Source organism: Phragmites australis, chromosome 17, assembly GCF_958298935.1.
Source record: "Phragmites australis chromosome 17, lpPhrAust1.1, whole genome shotgun sequence".
Taxonomy (NCBI): domain Eukaryota; kingdom Viridiplantae; phylum Streptophyta; class Magnoliopsida; order Poales; family Poaceae; genus Phragmites; species Phragmites australis.
Window position 1 is genome coordinate 15,795,559 of NC_084937.1, and position 12,174 is coordinate 15,807,732.

A 12,174-nucleotide genomic window follows, 5' to 3' on the forward strand; every position below is an offset into this window, starting at 1 on the left:
CCGATCGGGATTCGTTTATCAGCAGGGAAAATGAGAGAGCGAATTTTTCTCGCACAATCGAGCATCTCACCAGATAGATTAAACATATGGAATCCCGAAAAAGGAAATTTGGCATAAGGATTGCACATTGATATACATGTTGTATTGATAATTCTTTTTATAAGGTTGGGTGACTTACCCAGTTAGTGGTAGCCCCCGGTCAACTTGGGATGGGGGAAGCTCCCGGCCTGGTTGACCTGAGCCCGCAAGCATGGCCATCTACAGGAAGAACTTGCGCAGGTACTCGATGTTCCACGGGTTGGGGAGCGGCTGCCCATCTTCTGCTGCCAACCAGAAAGAACCTTCTCGTGGGACACCGATCACGGTAAAGGGGTCTTCCCACATAGGGGACAGCTTATTCCTTCCTTCACGCGACTGGACGCGTCGGAGAACTAGATCCCCCACCTCGAGAGACCGGGCCCGGACGTGGCGCTGATGATAGCGCCACAGGCTTTGCTGGTAGCGGGCTGCTAGGATGGCGGCACGCCACCGGCGCTCTTCCAAATAGTCGATGTCATCGCGCCTCTGCTGCTCCTACTCGCCTTCGAAATAGGCATGCACCCGAGGGGAGCCTAGAGTGAGCTCGGAGGGGAGGACCGTCTCAGCGCCGTGCACGAGGAAGAAGGGAGTCTCCCTGGTAGCGCGACTTGGCATGGTCCGGTTGGCCCATAGCACGGCAGGCAGCTCGTTGATCCACCCTTTCCCGTGCTTTGCGAGCACGTTGTAGGTCCAGGTTTTGAGCCCCTTCAGTATCTCCGCGTTGGCGCGCTCGACCTGCCCGTTGCTCCGAGGATGAGCGACGGAGGTGAAGCAGAGCTTGATGCCGAGGTCTTCGCAGTAGTCCCCGAACAGGGCACTTGTGAACTAAGTGCCGTTGTCGGTGATGATCCGGTTCGGGACACCGAAGCGACTGGTGATGCCGCGGATGAACTGGAGCGCCATGTTCTTGGTCACCTTGATGACTGGGACCGCCTCCGGCCATTTGGTGAACTTGTCGATGGCGACGTAGAGGTACTCATAGCCCCTGACTGCTCGGGGGAATGGCCCCAGAATGTCCAGCCCCCAGACCGCGAAAGGCCATGATAGGGGGATGGTGTGAAGAGCCTGAGTTGGTTGGTGAATCTGCTTTGCGTGGAGCTGGCACGCTCTGCAGCGCCGGACCAGCTCGAAAGCATCCTGGAGGGCTGTAGGCCAGTAGAAACCTTGCCGAAAGGCCTTCCCGACCAACGTGCAGAACGATGCATGGCCACCGCACTCGCCCTCATGGATCTCAGTGAGATGCTCGCCACCTTCTGCCCGGGTGAAGCATTTCAAGAGAATGCCGCCTGCGCTACGCCGGTAGAGATCCCCATCTACTATGGCATAGCGTTTGGACTGCCGAGCAACTCTTTCGGCAGAAGCCTCATCCCCGGGGAGGAACTTTACCTTCAAGTACCCTTGGATATTGTCCATCCACGAGGCATCTTGAGAACCGTCAGCAAGTGCAGCACACTTGCTGGGCGGCGGCACCCTGATGGGGCTTCCCACTGAGGGCGCCGCCGGGGTCCCTTGAATTGAGTTCGAGGTTTCCCCTTTGTCTTTTTCGGCAGGCAGGACGAAAGGCTGTGTGAGTCTTTCTTCAAAGACTCCGGCAGGGACGCGCGCACGGGAGGAGGCCAGGTGAGAGAGGTCGTCGGCCAGAGCATTGTCGCGACGCGGGATGTGCCGCAGCTCTAGGCCATCGAAGCGCTTCTCCGGCTTCCCGACCGCCGCCACGTACACTGCCATCTGAGGTTCTGTGCACTAGTCTCTTTGGATACCTGGTTGACCACCTGCTGGGAGTCTCCCTTGACCAGAAGGCTACGAATCCCGAGGCCCACCGCGGCGCGGAGGCCAGTGATGAGACCCTCATATTCCGCCATGTTGTTGGATGCGCGGAACTGCAGCTGCACAACGTACCGGAGTTCTTCACCCGTTGGGGAGGTGAGTACCACTCCGGCTCCCGTGCCTTTCAGCATGAGGGAACTGTCAAAATACATAATCCAGTACCTGGGCGGATCGTGCCCGGGATATGTGGAGATTTCTTCTGGGACGACCTCAGGGACGGGTATCCATTCTGCCACGAAGTCAGAGAGCGCCTGGCTTTTGATCGCCTGGCGGCTGACAAAGTGCAGGTCAAACTCCGCTAGCTCCACCACCCATTTGACTACGCGCCTGGTGCCTTCTCGGTTCCGGAGGATGGGCCCCAGCGGGTACGTGGTAACAACCGAGACCTTGTGCGTTTGGAAGTAGTGGTGCAGCTTCCGAGAAGCGATGAGCACGGCGTAAAGCAGCTTCTGAGCCTGGGGGAACCTTATTTTGGCCTCCTGGAGGACTTCACTGATGAAGTACACCAGTCGTTGTACCCAGTGGACCCGAATTGCCCCCAGGCTCGGTGCCGTGGTCGGGGCTGACCGGGTGCTCGGGCTCGACTCCCTGCTCGGGAAGAGCCAAGTGCTCGGGCTCGACCCCCTGCTTGGGGGGAGCCGCGAGGACGGGGCAGTACTCAGGGGCGGCCGGGAGTTGGGACCCAGCGCCTGACCCCGTGCACTCATCGCGCTCCACCACCAGCACCATGCTTACGACCTGAGGAGTGGTCGATACGTAGAGTAGCAGTGGCTCACATTAGGACGGGGCCACCAGTACGGGTGGTGAGGTGAGATACTTCTTCAGATCGCGCAAGGCCTGCTCGGCCTCCGTCGTCCAGTCGAAACGACCGGTCTTCTTCAGAAGCTTGAAGAGGGGGAGCCCTCGCTCCCCAAGTTTGGAGATGAAGCACTCGAGAGCCGCCATGTAGCCGGCGAGATGCTGGACCTCCTTGAGTTGAGCCGGGGGTCGCATATGCTCGATTGCCTGGATCTTCTCAGGGTTGGCCTCGATTCCTCGGTCGGAGACCAAGAAACCGAGGAGCTTGCCCGCCGGCACCCCGAAGACTCATTTTTCGGGGTTGAGCTTCAGGCGGGTGGTGCGGAGACTGTCGAAAGTCTCGGCGAGGTCTTTGAGCAGGGTAGTGTGGTCTCGGGACTTGATCACAAGATCGTCGATGTAAGCCTCGACGTTGCAGCCAACCTGCGAACCGAGAGTGATGCGGATAGCACGGTGGAAAGAAGAGCCAGCGTTGCGCAAACCAAAAGGCATCGACACATAACAATAAGTCCCCACCGTGGTGGCGAAAGCAGTTTTTTCTTCATCCTCCTTGGCCATACGAATCTGGTGGTAACCAGAGTTTACATCTAAAAAGCACAGAAGATTGCATCCCACGGTTGCATCTACAATTTGATCTATGCGGGGCAAAGGAAAAGGATCTTTGGGGCAAGCCTTGTTTAGATCTGTGTAGTCCACGCACATGCGGAGCTTGTCGTTGTCCTTCGGGACGACAACTGGATTCGCCAGCCACTCGGGGTGGAGGACTACTCGGATAAATCCGGCGTCAAGGAGCTGGCTGACTTGCTCCCGGATGAACTCCTGGTGCTCGGGCGCCTGCCGCCGGACCTTCTGCTTCACCGGCCGTGCGTCCGAGTGCACGGCCAGGTGGTGCTCGATCACCTCCCTAGGGATCCCGGGCATATCGGATGGCTGCCATGCAAACACGTCGGTGTTAGCCCGGAGGAAGGTGACAAGCACGCTTTCCTATTTGCCATCCAAGTCACCGCCAACCACAACCTCCTTCGTAGGAACGGAGGCATCCGCGGTGAGTTAGGGTTTGGATGAAGAGGGTCCTAAGCCCCCTGGACAGCCTTCGGCCTCGGCCTGAGCTGAGACCAAGGCTAGGTATGATTGCTCGGTGCAGGAGATGGCACCGTCGGTGTTGGCGGACACGGAGATGGGGCCCGCTGGGCTCGGCATCTTGACCGTGAGGTACGTATAGTGCGCAACCACCATGAACTGAGCGAGCGTTGGGTGCTCGAGGATGGCATTGTAGGGGAGGGGGAGCTCCATGACATCGAAGACGACGCTCTCCGTGCGGAAGTTATCCCGACTCCTGAATGTCACGGGTAGCTCAACTTGCCCAAGGGGTAGGGAGTGCCCGGGTGTCACCCCGCAGAATGGAAGTGACGGCTTTAGTTGCCTGGAGGGCACCTGCATCTTCTCGAAGGCCTCCTTGGAAAGAAGGTTGAGGCCTGCGCCCCCGTCGATCAGCACCCTGCTGACCTTTACATTGCAGATGGTGGGGGATACTACCAAGGGTAGTCGCCCCACGCCTGTGGTACTGGAGGGGTGATCGGCCAAACTGAACATGATCAGGGCGTCCGACCATCTCAGGGACCCTGTGGCCTCTTCGCTCGGGGTTGCCGAGCATACCTCGCGCCGCATGGTCTTGACGTTGCGATGTGAGGAAGGCATATAGGCGCCTCCGTCGATGAAGGCGACAGTGTGCTCGGGCTCCTGAAAGCCAAGCTCTGTGTTTTCGGGGGTGGCTCCAACGTCGCCACCCTTGCGGGACTCGTCGCGCTCTCTTTGGCGCTGCTCGATGAGGCCCTTGACCGTGTGGCATTCCGTGAGGTCATGCCATCTGGTCTGATGAATCAGGCACCACTTGCCCGGCTCGGGCCCCACGGGAGCGGGGGCCCGTGCCGGGGTGGGGGCCCTCGCGGGAGCCAGAACCCTAGGAGGAGCGCGGGCCGGGGCTCCGACGGGAGCAGGCCGTCTATCGGTGGCCGCCCGGCATGCTTGCCGGCGGTCGGGCTCTTGGGTCGGCCTACGGGCGGGGCCCTAGGCCAATTCGGCGGGGACGACCTCGCGCCTCCTTCTCTTTTTCTTTTCCCGGCTGTCGGAACGGGAAGAACTTGGTTGATCGGAGGTAGGGCACTCGGGGCGCGGAGCGTGCCAAGCCTGTGCTTCCGCCACCTTGGCGCACTTGTCGGCCAGCACAAAAAGTTCCGCAGTGGTCTCGACCTTGTGAGTGCCTAGCTTCTCGAGCATCCGCTCATCGCGGACGCCCTACCGGAAAGCGATGATGATTGCGTGGGGGGTTATCCGCAGGATAGTGTTGCGGACCTAGCTGAAGCGCTGAATAAAGCGCCGCAGTGTCTCCCCCTCCTGCTGCTTGATGGCGTGGAGGTCGCACTCCAAGCCGGGGCGTGTGAACGTGCCCTGAAAATTAGCCACGAACTGGTGGCAAAGATCATCCCAGGAGCTAATAGACCCTGGGGGTAAGTTCATAAGCCAAGAGCGGGCACAACCCCTCAAGGCAACATGAAAGTAGTTAGCCATCACCTTTTTGCTACCACCAGCTGCTTGGACAGCAGTGGTGTATAACTGGAGGAACTCAACGGGGTCGATGAACCCGTCGTACTTCTCTGGCAGCTCAGGGCGGAACTTGGTGGGCCATTTCACCGGGCGGAGCTCACTAGTGAATGCACGGCAGCCGGTGCCGTACCCTGTGGCACGGGCAGCGTTCTTATGCGGTGAACCCCGGCGAGCCAGGGAGCACCGGCGATCATAGGCCGGCAAAGAGGTAGCCTGGTCCTCAGCTTTGGCCTCCTGCCGGGTCTCCCGCTGGCGCTCGAGAGTGACGCACACGTCTTCGATGCCTCTCCGCTCATTGAGGTGCAAGCGGAGGTCGTGGGCCCCGGACACAGCCAGGGGGGCGGTGCTCCACCTGGAGGCTCCCCGGCCAGTGCGAGCGCCACCTGACAATGGGCCAGTCCCAGCGGTGCTGCGCTGGGTGGTGGCGCCAGAACTCTCGGCCAGCACCTGGCAGCGGGCAGTGCCGACCAGGGCAGCGACTTCCTGGAGCCAGCGGCCCTCCGTGGTTTCCCCCGTCGCCTGGACTGGCGGATGGCTGAGGAGAGCGTGCGCTGCAAGCAGCGCGCTCCCAGGGCTGGCCTCGCCGAAGGCCAGCCTATGCCGGAGAGGCGCCGGGCGCTGCCCAGACACGGACCTGGCGGCAGGAGTTTTGACCACCGCCTGGGGGTCGATGGTGCGCCGATGATGGCGGCAGCAGCCCTGCTGGGCCTAGCGCCCTGGTCGCCTTGGGAGGGGAACGCCGCGCGCGCAGACCGCAACTGCTGCTGGGACGTGGCAGCGACTGGGGCCTCCTGTGCAAGGGGCTGTATTTCCGCACTGGAACTGGAGCTGGAACGCAGGAGGCGATGACCCCCGGCCATTTTTTTGTGGAAGGAAGCAAACAAATAGATTCAGGGATGCTTCCCCCCTACCTGGCGTGCCAGCTGTCGGAGGATCAACTCCAGTCACAAGGATCCCGAGAGACCCCTTTTTAGAGATTCGGCCGGGGGGATGATCCTGAATATGTTCGTTGGAGAAATAAATGGAAATGAATGCAACTGCCGGTGGTGGTGGAATGACCTAGTGCAAGAAGAAGTAAATGCATCGGAATTTAGACAGGTTCGGGCTGCACGGGGGCGTAACACCCTACTCCTGTGTGAACTCTATGAATGTCTCAAGGAAGTCCCTCAAGGATGTCGCTGGTTACAGGGAGGGTTTCCTATTCTAAAGCCTGGGGCTCCTTTTTCTTCGGCTGGCATTGGGCTTAGCCTTCTCTGGTCTTCCCTTCTTTTTTCTTCCTTCTTTCTTGTTTCTTCCTTCTTTCTTGTTGTGTCGCCGGCTCCTTCAAATACCTGCCAGCAACGATATGCCCCGCACGGGAGGGCACGAACTCCAAGGCACCACAAATGGAATGGGTGTCATGATTTCCTCTGGGCGACGTGACTAGGGGTGGAAAATGCGTCCCACGCCCGGTCACCCATCGCCATTAATGTCTGGCAACGGACACCGTGGAGCGGGCCCGCCGGGCAGCCTCAGAACAACTCGGCGTACCTGCCCTGTCACGTTCCCCTGCCACAGCAGCGCGGTAGACGGAATGCCTCGGTCCCTTCGGCGCTATCCTGAGACGGGCCGGATGGCACGGGACGGGACCTGTGCAATTAATAACCCCACGCCTCTCTGCCAAAACGTGGCAGGAACTGACGCTGAGCGTGGTGGGAGCAGTTGGAGGTGACATGCCACGCATGCTCTTTAAATGCGGCCTCAGGTCTTTGACTGGCTAATACCTTATCGGTGGGCCCCTCGGGAGCCTTTCTGGGTCGTCGGGGTACCGAGTGCTCGGGGGTACTGTTCACCTCCCCGAGCACTCTCTCCCGAGAATGCCCTTTCTTGTCCAAGGGGACCGAGTGCTTGGGGGTACTATTCACCTTCCCGAGCACTCTCTCCCGGGTACTCTTGTACGGATCCTTGGGGAACCGAGTGCTTGGGGACCGCTGCCCGCAGCCCCGAGCACTCTCTCCCGGAATTTCCTTCGGTGGGTCCTCGGGATACCTGGGTGCCCAGGGGTCACCACTAGCGACCCCGGGCACGCTTCTCCTGGCACTTAGCTCTCCTGGTCGCCGGGGGACTAGGGTGCTTCGGGGTCGTCGTATACCTTCCCGATCACTTTCTTCCCGGGACTCAATGTTTTTCACCTTCGGGGAGGGACTTCATGGAATGGTGCCATGTGGCAGATTACTGGCTTGGCCTCGGGATTCAGGGACCCTCGGTTCTTGAAACACCGACAGCAATGTTCAGAAATGTTGAGAAGCAGAGATAAAGGTACAAAGTACAGGAGTACATGTTAAGGTTACAAAGTTCAGCTAATATTATGAATTACACACATTACTCATCATCACTTTCATTATCTGAGGCATTGGCTTCATCATTACTACAGTACTCAATTAATGTGTCATCTTCATCTTCACTATTAGTTTCGTTGCCATGAGCTGGTGTTGACGATTGTAGATATTGTCAACAATCTGACAATTGACAGTGGTTGTAGTGTCATCAACATGGTACAACAAATCCATATCAGGATGGATGCCTCCTAGAACACAACCTCCGATGAAGAATTGTCTTGTTGATATGCCACTTCAAACCTCACATCTAGTTCATTTTCGTTATTCTAACTTTTCTCAGATTCAATCACGTCATATATGTGCATGTGATCAAAATCCTGGACAACTCGCCAACCTTTGCCAAATTTTGTATCTTCCAAGTAAAATACTTGTGATGCTTGTGTGGCGGGAATGAATGGATCATTCTTGTACCAACGACCTTCAACATTAATGCTTTTGAAGTAACCATCATCTTTCATACAGTTATTCTTTCCCTCCAGAATGAACCACTCACATCATAATAAAATCACACATCTAGCTCCATTCTTATTTGAAATATAATTCAACTCTATAATTTCTGTTAGGATCCAATAGAAGTCGATAGTTTCATTATTGTGAGTACCTTCAGTCTTTATGCCACAATTTTGAGTTTTCCTGTGCGCCTCATGAGCGATGGTGTGGATCGAACACCATTTATCACACATGTAGAGTATGATCTCACGCACTTATCAGGACCACATGCAAATGCATAAAGGTCTTCATCAACATCTGTTGTCCCTTCATGATGTAAATTGCTAATTTGTAGGCAAGTAAGGCAAACTCTCAATCATGGGATTATACAAAAAAACATAAACAAACTGAGACTTGCACTTACATGGTTCTCAAACCACCCTGCAAATTCTTTCTCCATTCTTTCGTCAAAGTTATCTGCATTTTCTTGCTCCAGTGCATCTCTAAACATCCAATAAAACACAGTACATATGTGAGTTTCTAATGGGAGTGAAACTGAATAACTTTGCAAATTTATGCAAATTGGAACTTACTCTTTGTATTGATCAATCTCAGGACAATTATTAAGCACAAACCAAACATTCAGGTATTTCAATTTTGAAGCTCCTAGTAGATTAGTACCATGTGTAAAAACTGAGAAATCATCAGCCAAGATATTTTCTCACCCATCTTTGTTCCTTTCTTCCCTTCTGAATTTTGTTTGAATGTCATTGAAATAGCTTGAGCAATGTAACAAACATTCATATTTAGTATATGCCTCTGCAACATATCCTTCTAGTCTTGCTTTATTGCACACAAATCTCTTGAAGGTGCACAACCGTCGTTCGATGGGATACATCCATATCCATATTGAATTGGGCCCCATAGAATGGCCTCATCAGGTAAATGCATAGCTAGATGAACCATGACATCAAAGAATGTACGAGGAAAATTTTTCTCTAGCTTGCACAAGATTAGTACGATTTCATCCTTTAATTGATGCACAACATCAACGGTGGAGCAAGAGTTCATCTTGCACCAGCAAGTACGGTGAGAGTTTCTTCTAAGGAGGAGACTCAAGCTTAGAGGCGAAGTTTGAGAGAAAGGAACACCACAAATGTATTGATAATAGAAAAATGGATCGGTCTGGGGAGAGTATCACAGTGTGATTTAGCACTTAGGCACCTTTGTGTACTATGTGTTGCCTTGAGCATTCTCCTTGTGACCTCCCTTTCCAGATGACCACTACCCCCTATTTATAGGGTGGTACGTAGCTTAGTGTGCAAGTTATTACGATGTACAAATATCTAGGACATGACCGAATTACTGGATCTTATCCTGGATAACTACTTTTTACCTTGCATAGAGGATAAATATCTACCATAGTAACTATTGTGGTGCCTGCCCACTGAGGGGTGAGCCGGTTGTCAATTGCGGCCCGGCGCCGCACTGCCGGGGGTGTGAGGATGACTTTCATCGTGCTGGGTTGTCATGATAAGCACCACTTGCACTGGTATTAATTGCCCATCACCTCGCGTCGAGTTGCCTGCAGGGGTGTGTCCTTTTCTTCCTTGATATTATCTTTGGAGGCGAGCTGCATCTTTAGGCTTCAGAAGGCCACATGGGCACCGGAGGGGTGGCCGAAGGGGTCCGTAGCCTCTAAGCGCCAGGCCTCCTATTGAGAATCCGGAGGCCGAAGGTTCTGGAGGGACATGCTATAGCTCTGAGTGTTTGAAAGGCCACATATGTGCTGGAGAGGTGGTCTGAAGGGGTTCGCGGCTTTTGAGTGCTAGGCCTCCTATTGAGAGTCCGAAGGCCAAAGGCTCTGGAGGCACTTGCTGTAGCTCTGAGTCTTCGAAAGGCCATGTATGTGCCGGAGAGGTGATCCGAAGGGGTCTGCAGCTTCTGAGGACTAGGCCTCCTACTGAGAGACTAGAGGCCGAAGGCCTTGGAGGGACTTGTTGTAGTTCCGAGTCTTCGGAAGGCCACATATGTGTCAGAGAGGTGGTCCGAAGGGGTTTGTAGCTTCTGAGGGCTAGGCCTCTTGCTGAGAGTCCAGAGGCCGAAGGCTCTGGAGGGACCTTTGATAGCAATCGTCAACCATTATCCTCAGGCTAGTATATTTTCCCTAATAGTACCCCTCATTCTCTAGCCTCGACATTTGGAGGGGTGAGAGGATGTAGAGGAGAACCAACTCCAACCTGGGCTTGTAACAAGAATGCCCGAAGGCCATTCCCTGTCCCTAAGGAATTTTTTGGTGAAAATTGCGGGCATTGATGGTGAAGCTCAATGCTGATGGTGCATTGGTGGTGGTGACACGCCCTAGGGTTATGCTGAGGTTGAGGTGCAATTGGCATCGAAGTCGAAGTTGAAGACCGAAGATGTATTAGCAAAGGAGGCATGCTCCAAAGCCTGTTGGAGTTGGTGTGTACGGTATCGAGACCCGAGGCCGGAGGGGCGTCGGTGGAGGTGACACGCTCCGGGTCCGTGCCAAGGCTGATTTAGATTATTCGGACTTTTTTGGTGATTGGTCTTCTCGCCATTTGAGTTTATCATAGTGGGGGATTACGTGTGAGATCTGGGAATCCCCACGTTCACCAGTTTGAGGATGGTAGGATGGGATGTGTAACTGGCGCGTTCTGACTGGATAATGCGTGGGTTCGTTTAGGGTCTTGTGCCCATGCCCCTGGCATGCGCCGAAAGGAGTCTATGTCGTTAACGTGATGGGACGTTAGTGCAAGAAAATGAGGCGTTGTCGTGGGATATTGCCATGTATCGGTGGAACAACCAGGATATGGCCATGAGCCCCCAGGGACGCCATGGAACAATGCCGTGTTGGTTCCGCTTCACCTCCCGGGTGTACGTGGCCGCTTGGCCTGGATATAAAGCTTGGGTCACCTGGCTAGATTTACCACTGCCCCACGAGCAAGTACTCAACCTTAACTTTGAATATGGCATTGTCTTCCTCCCCATCCTCTTCGGAAATGTTGATGATCTTGACTGCTTCTACTGGGGCTGGGTCGTGTCGGCTACAGGCACTGGCACTGGTGGCCGTCCAGCCTCCATCCCTGTGGCGTGGACAGCTGCCTGCCGCCCCTGCCCAACCCCTAGTTCGAGTGACCAAGCCTGTCGAGATCATCGATATTTTTGACGATGGTGAGGAGATCAACTGGGATCTCCTGTGGAGGGAGAGTGGCGAGGAGGGGAAGGCTTCGACGGTGATGGAGGGGGCCGGGAAGAAGTGGGAGGAGGTCTCGATGGTGGTTCCTTTGGCTTCTTCTTCATATTTCGATAGCTCAGGGGCTGGCTACTGCACCAGCTTCCGTGGCGGCAGGCCACGGATGAAGTGGATACGCCACTCCATGCGTGGCCCTTGTCGGGATCCGTAGGAGGCGAAGGTGGCCTTCGGGTTGTGCTTCGTGGACATCCCTGTCTTGCCGTTCGACTATGGCCCCACCGCGGGCCATAGTTACCTTTTGCCACCTTGTACTCTTTCTCCCCCTAGTTTGCTCTTTCAAGGTCTATCTCCTCCATAGCGGCTTTTGTACTATTGCTTCTTTGTACGCGTCCTTCGAATGCACGATTTGTTTAATGATATAATATGGACCTTTGAGGGCGATTGTATCTCTTTTTGGGCTGAAGTGTAAGGGGATCCTTCGAGAAGGTGACTGCATGTTTGTGTGCCTTCGTGTTGCGCTTCTTTGTCCCTTTCATAGGCGATGGCTAGTCTTTCTGATGACCGAGATACCGAGCCTTCGCATAGATCATAGCTAGTTTTGTTTGTTCCAAGGGAGAGGTGGCCTCAGGAATCTGGTAGTGGTAGACATGTAGCGTAACTAAGGAGGACCAGGTGAAGCACCGGCGACCTCATCATTCCCGGTCATCGTGTACTCCTCGGGTTCGGAGTTGGTAGGGCCTTATTCCAAATTTGTTCCAGATTTCTGACCCAGTGAAGTCCACCTCGAACCTTTGGTTACAAGCTCCAGAGGTGGTCCGCGACCCTTCAGGTTCTTAGTCGCTG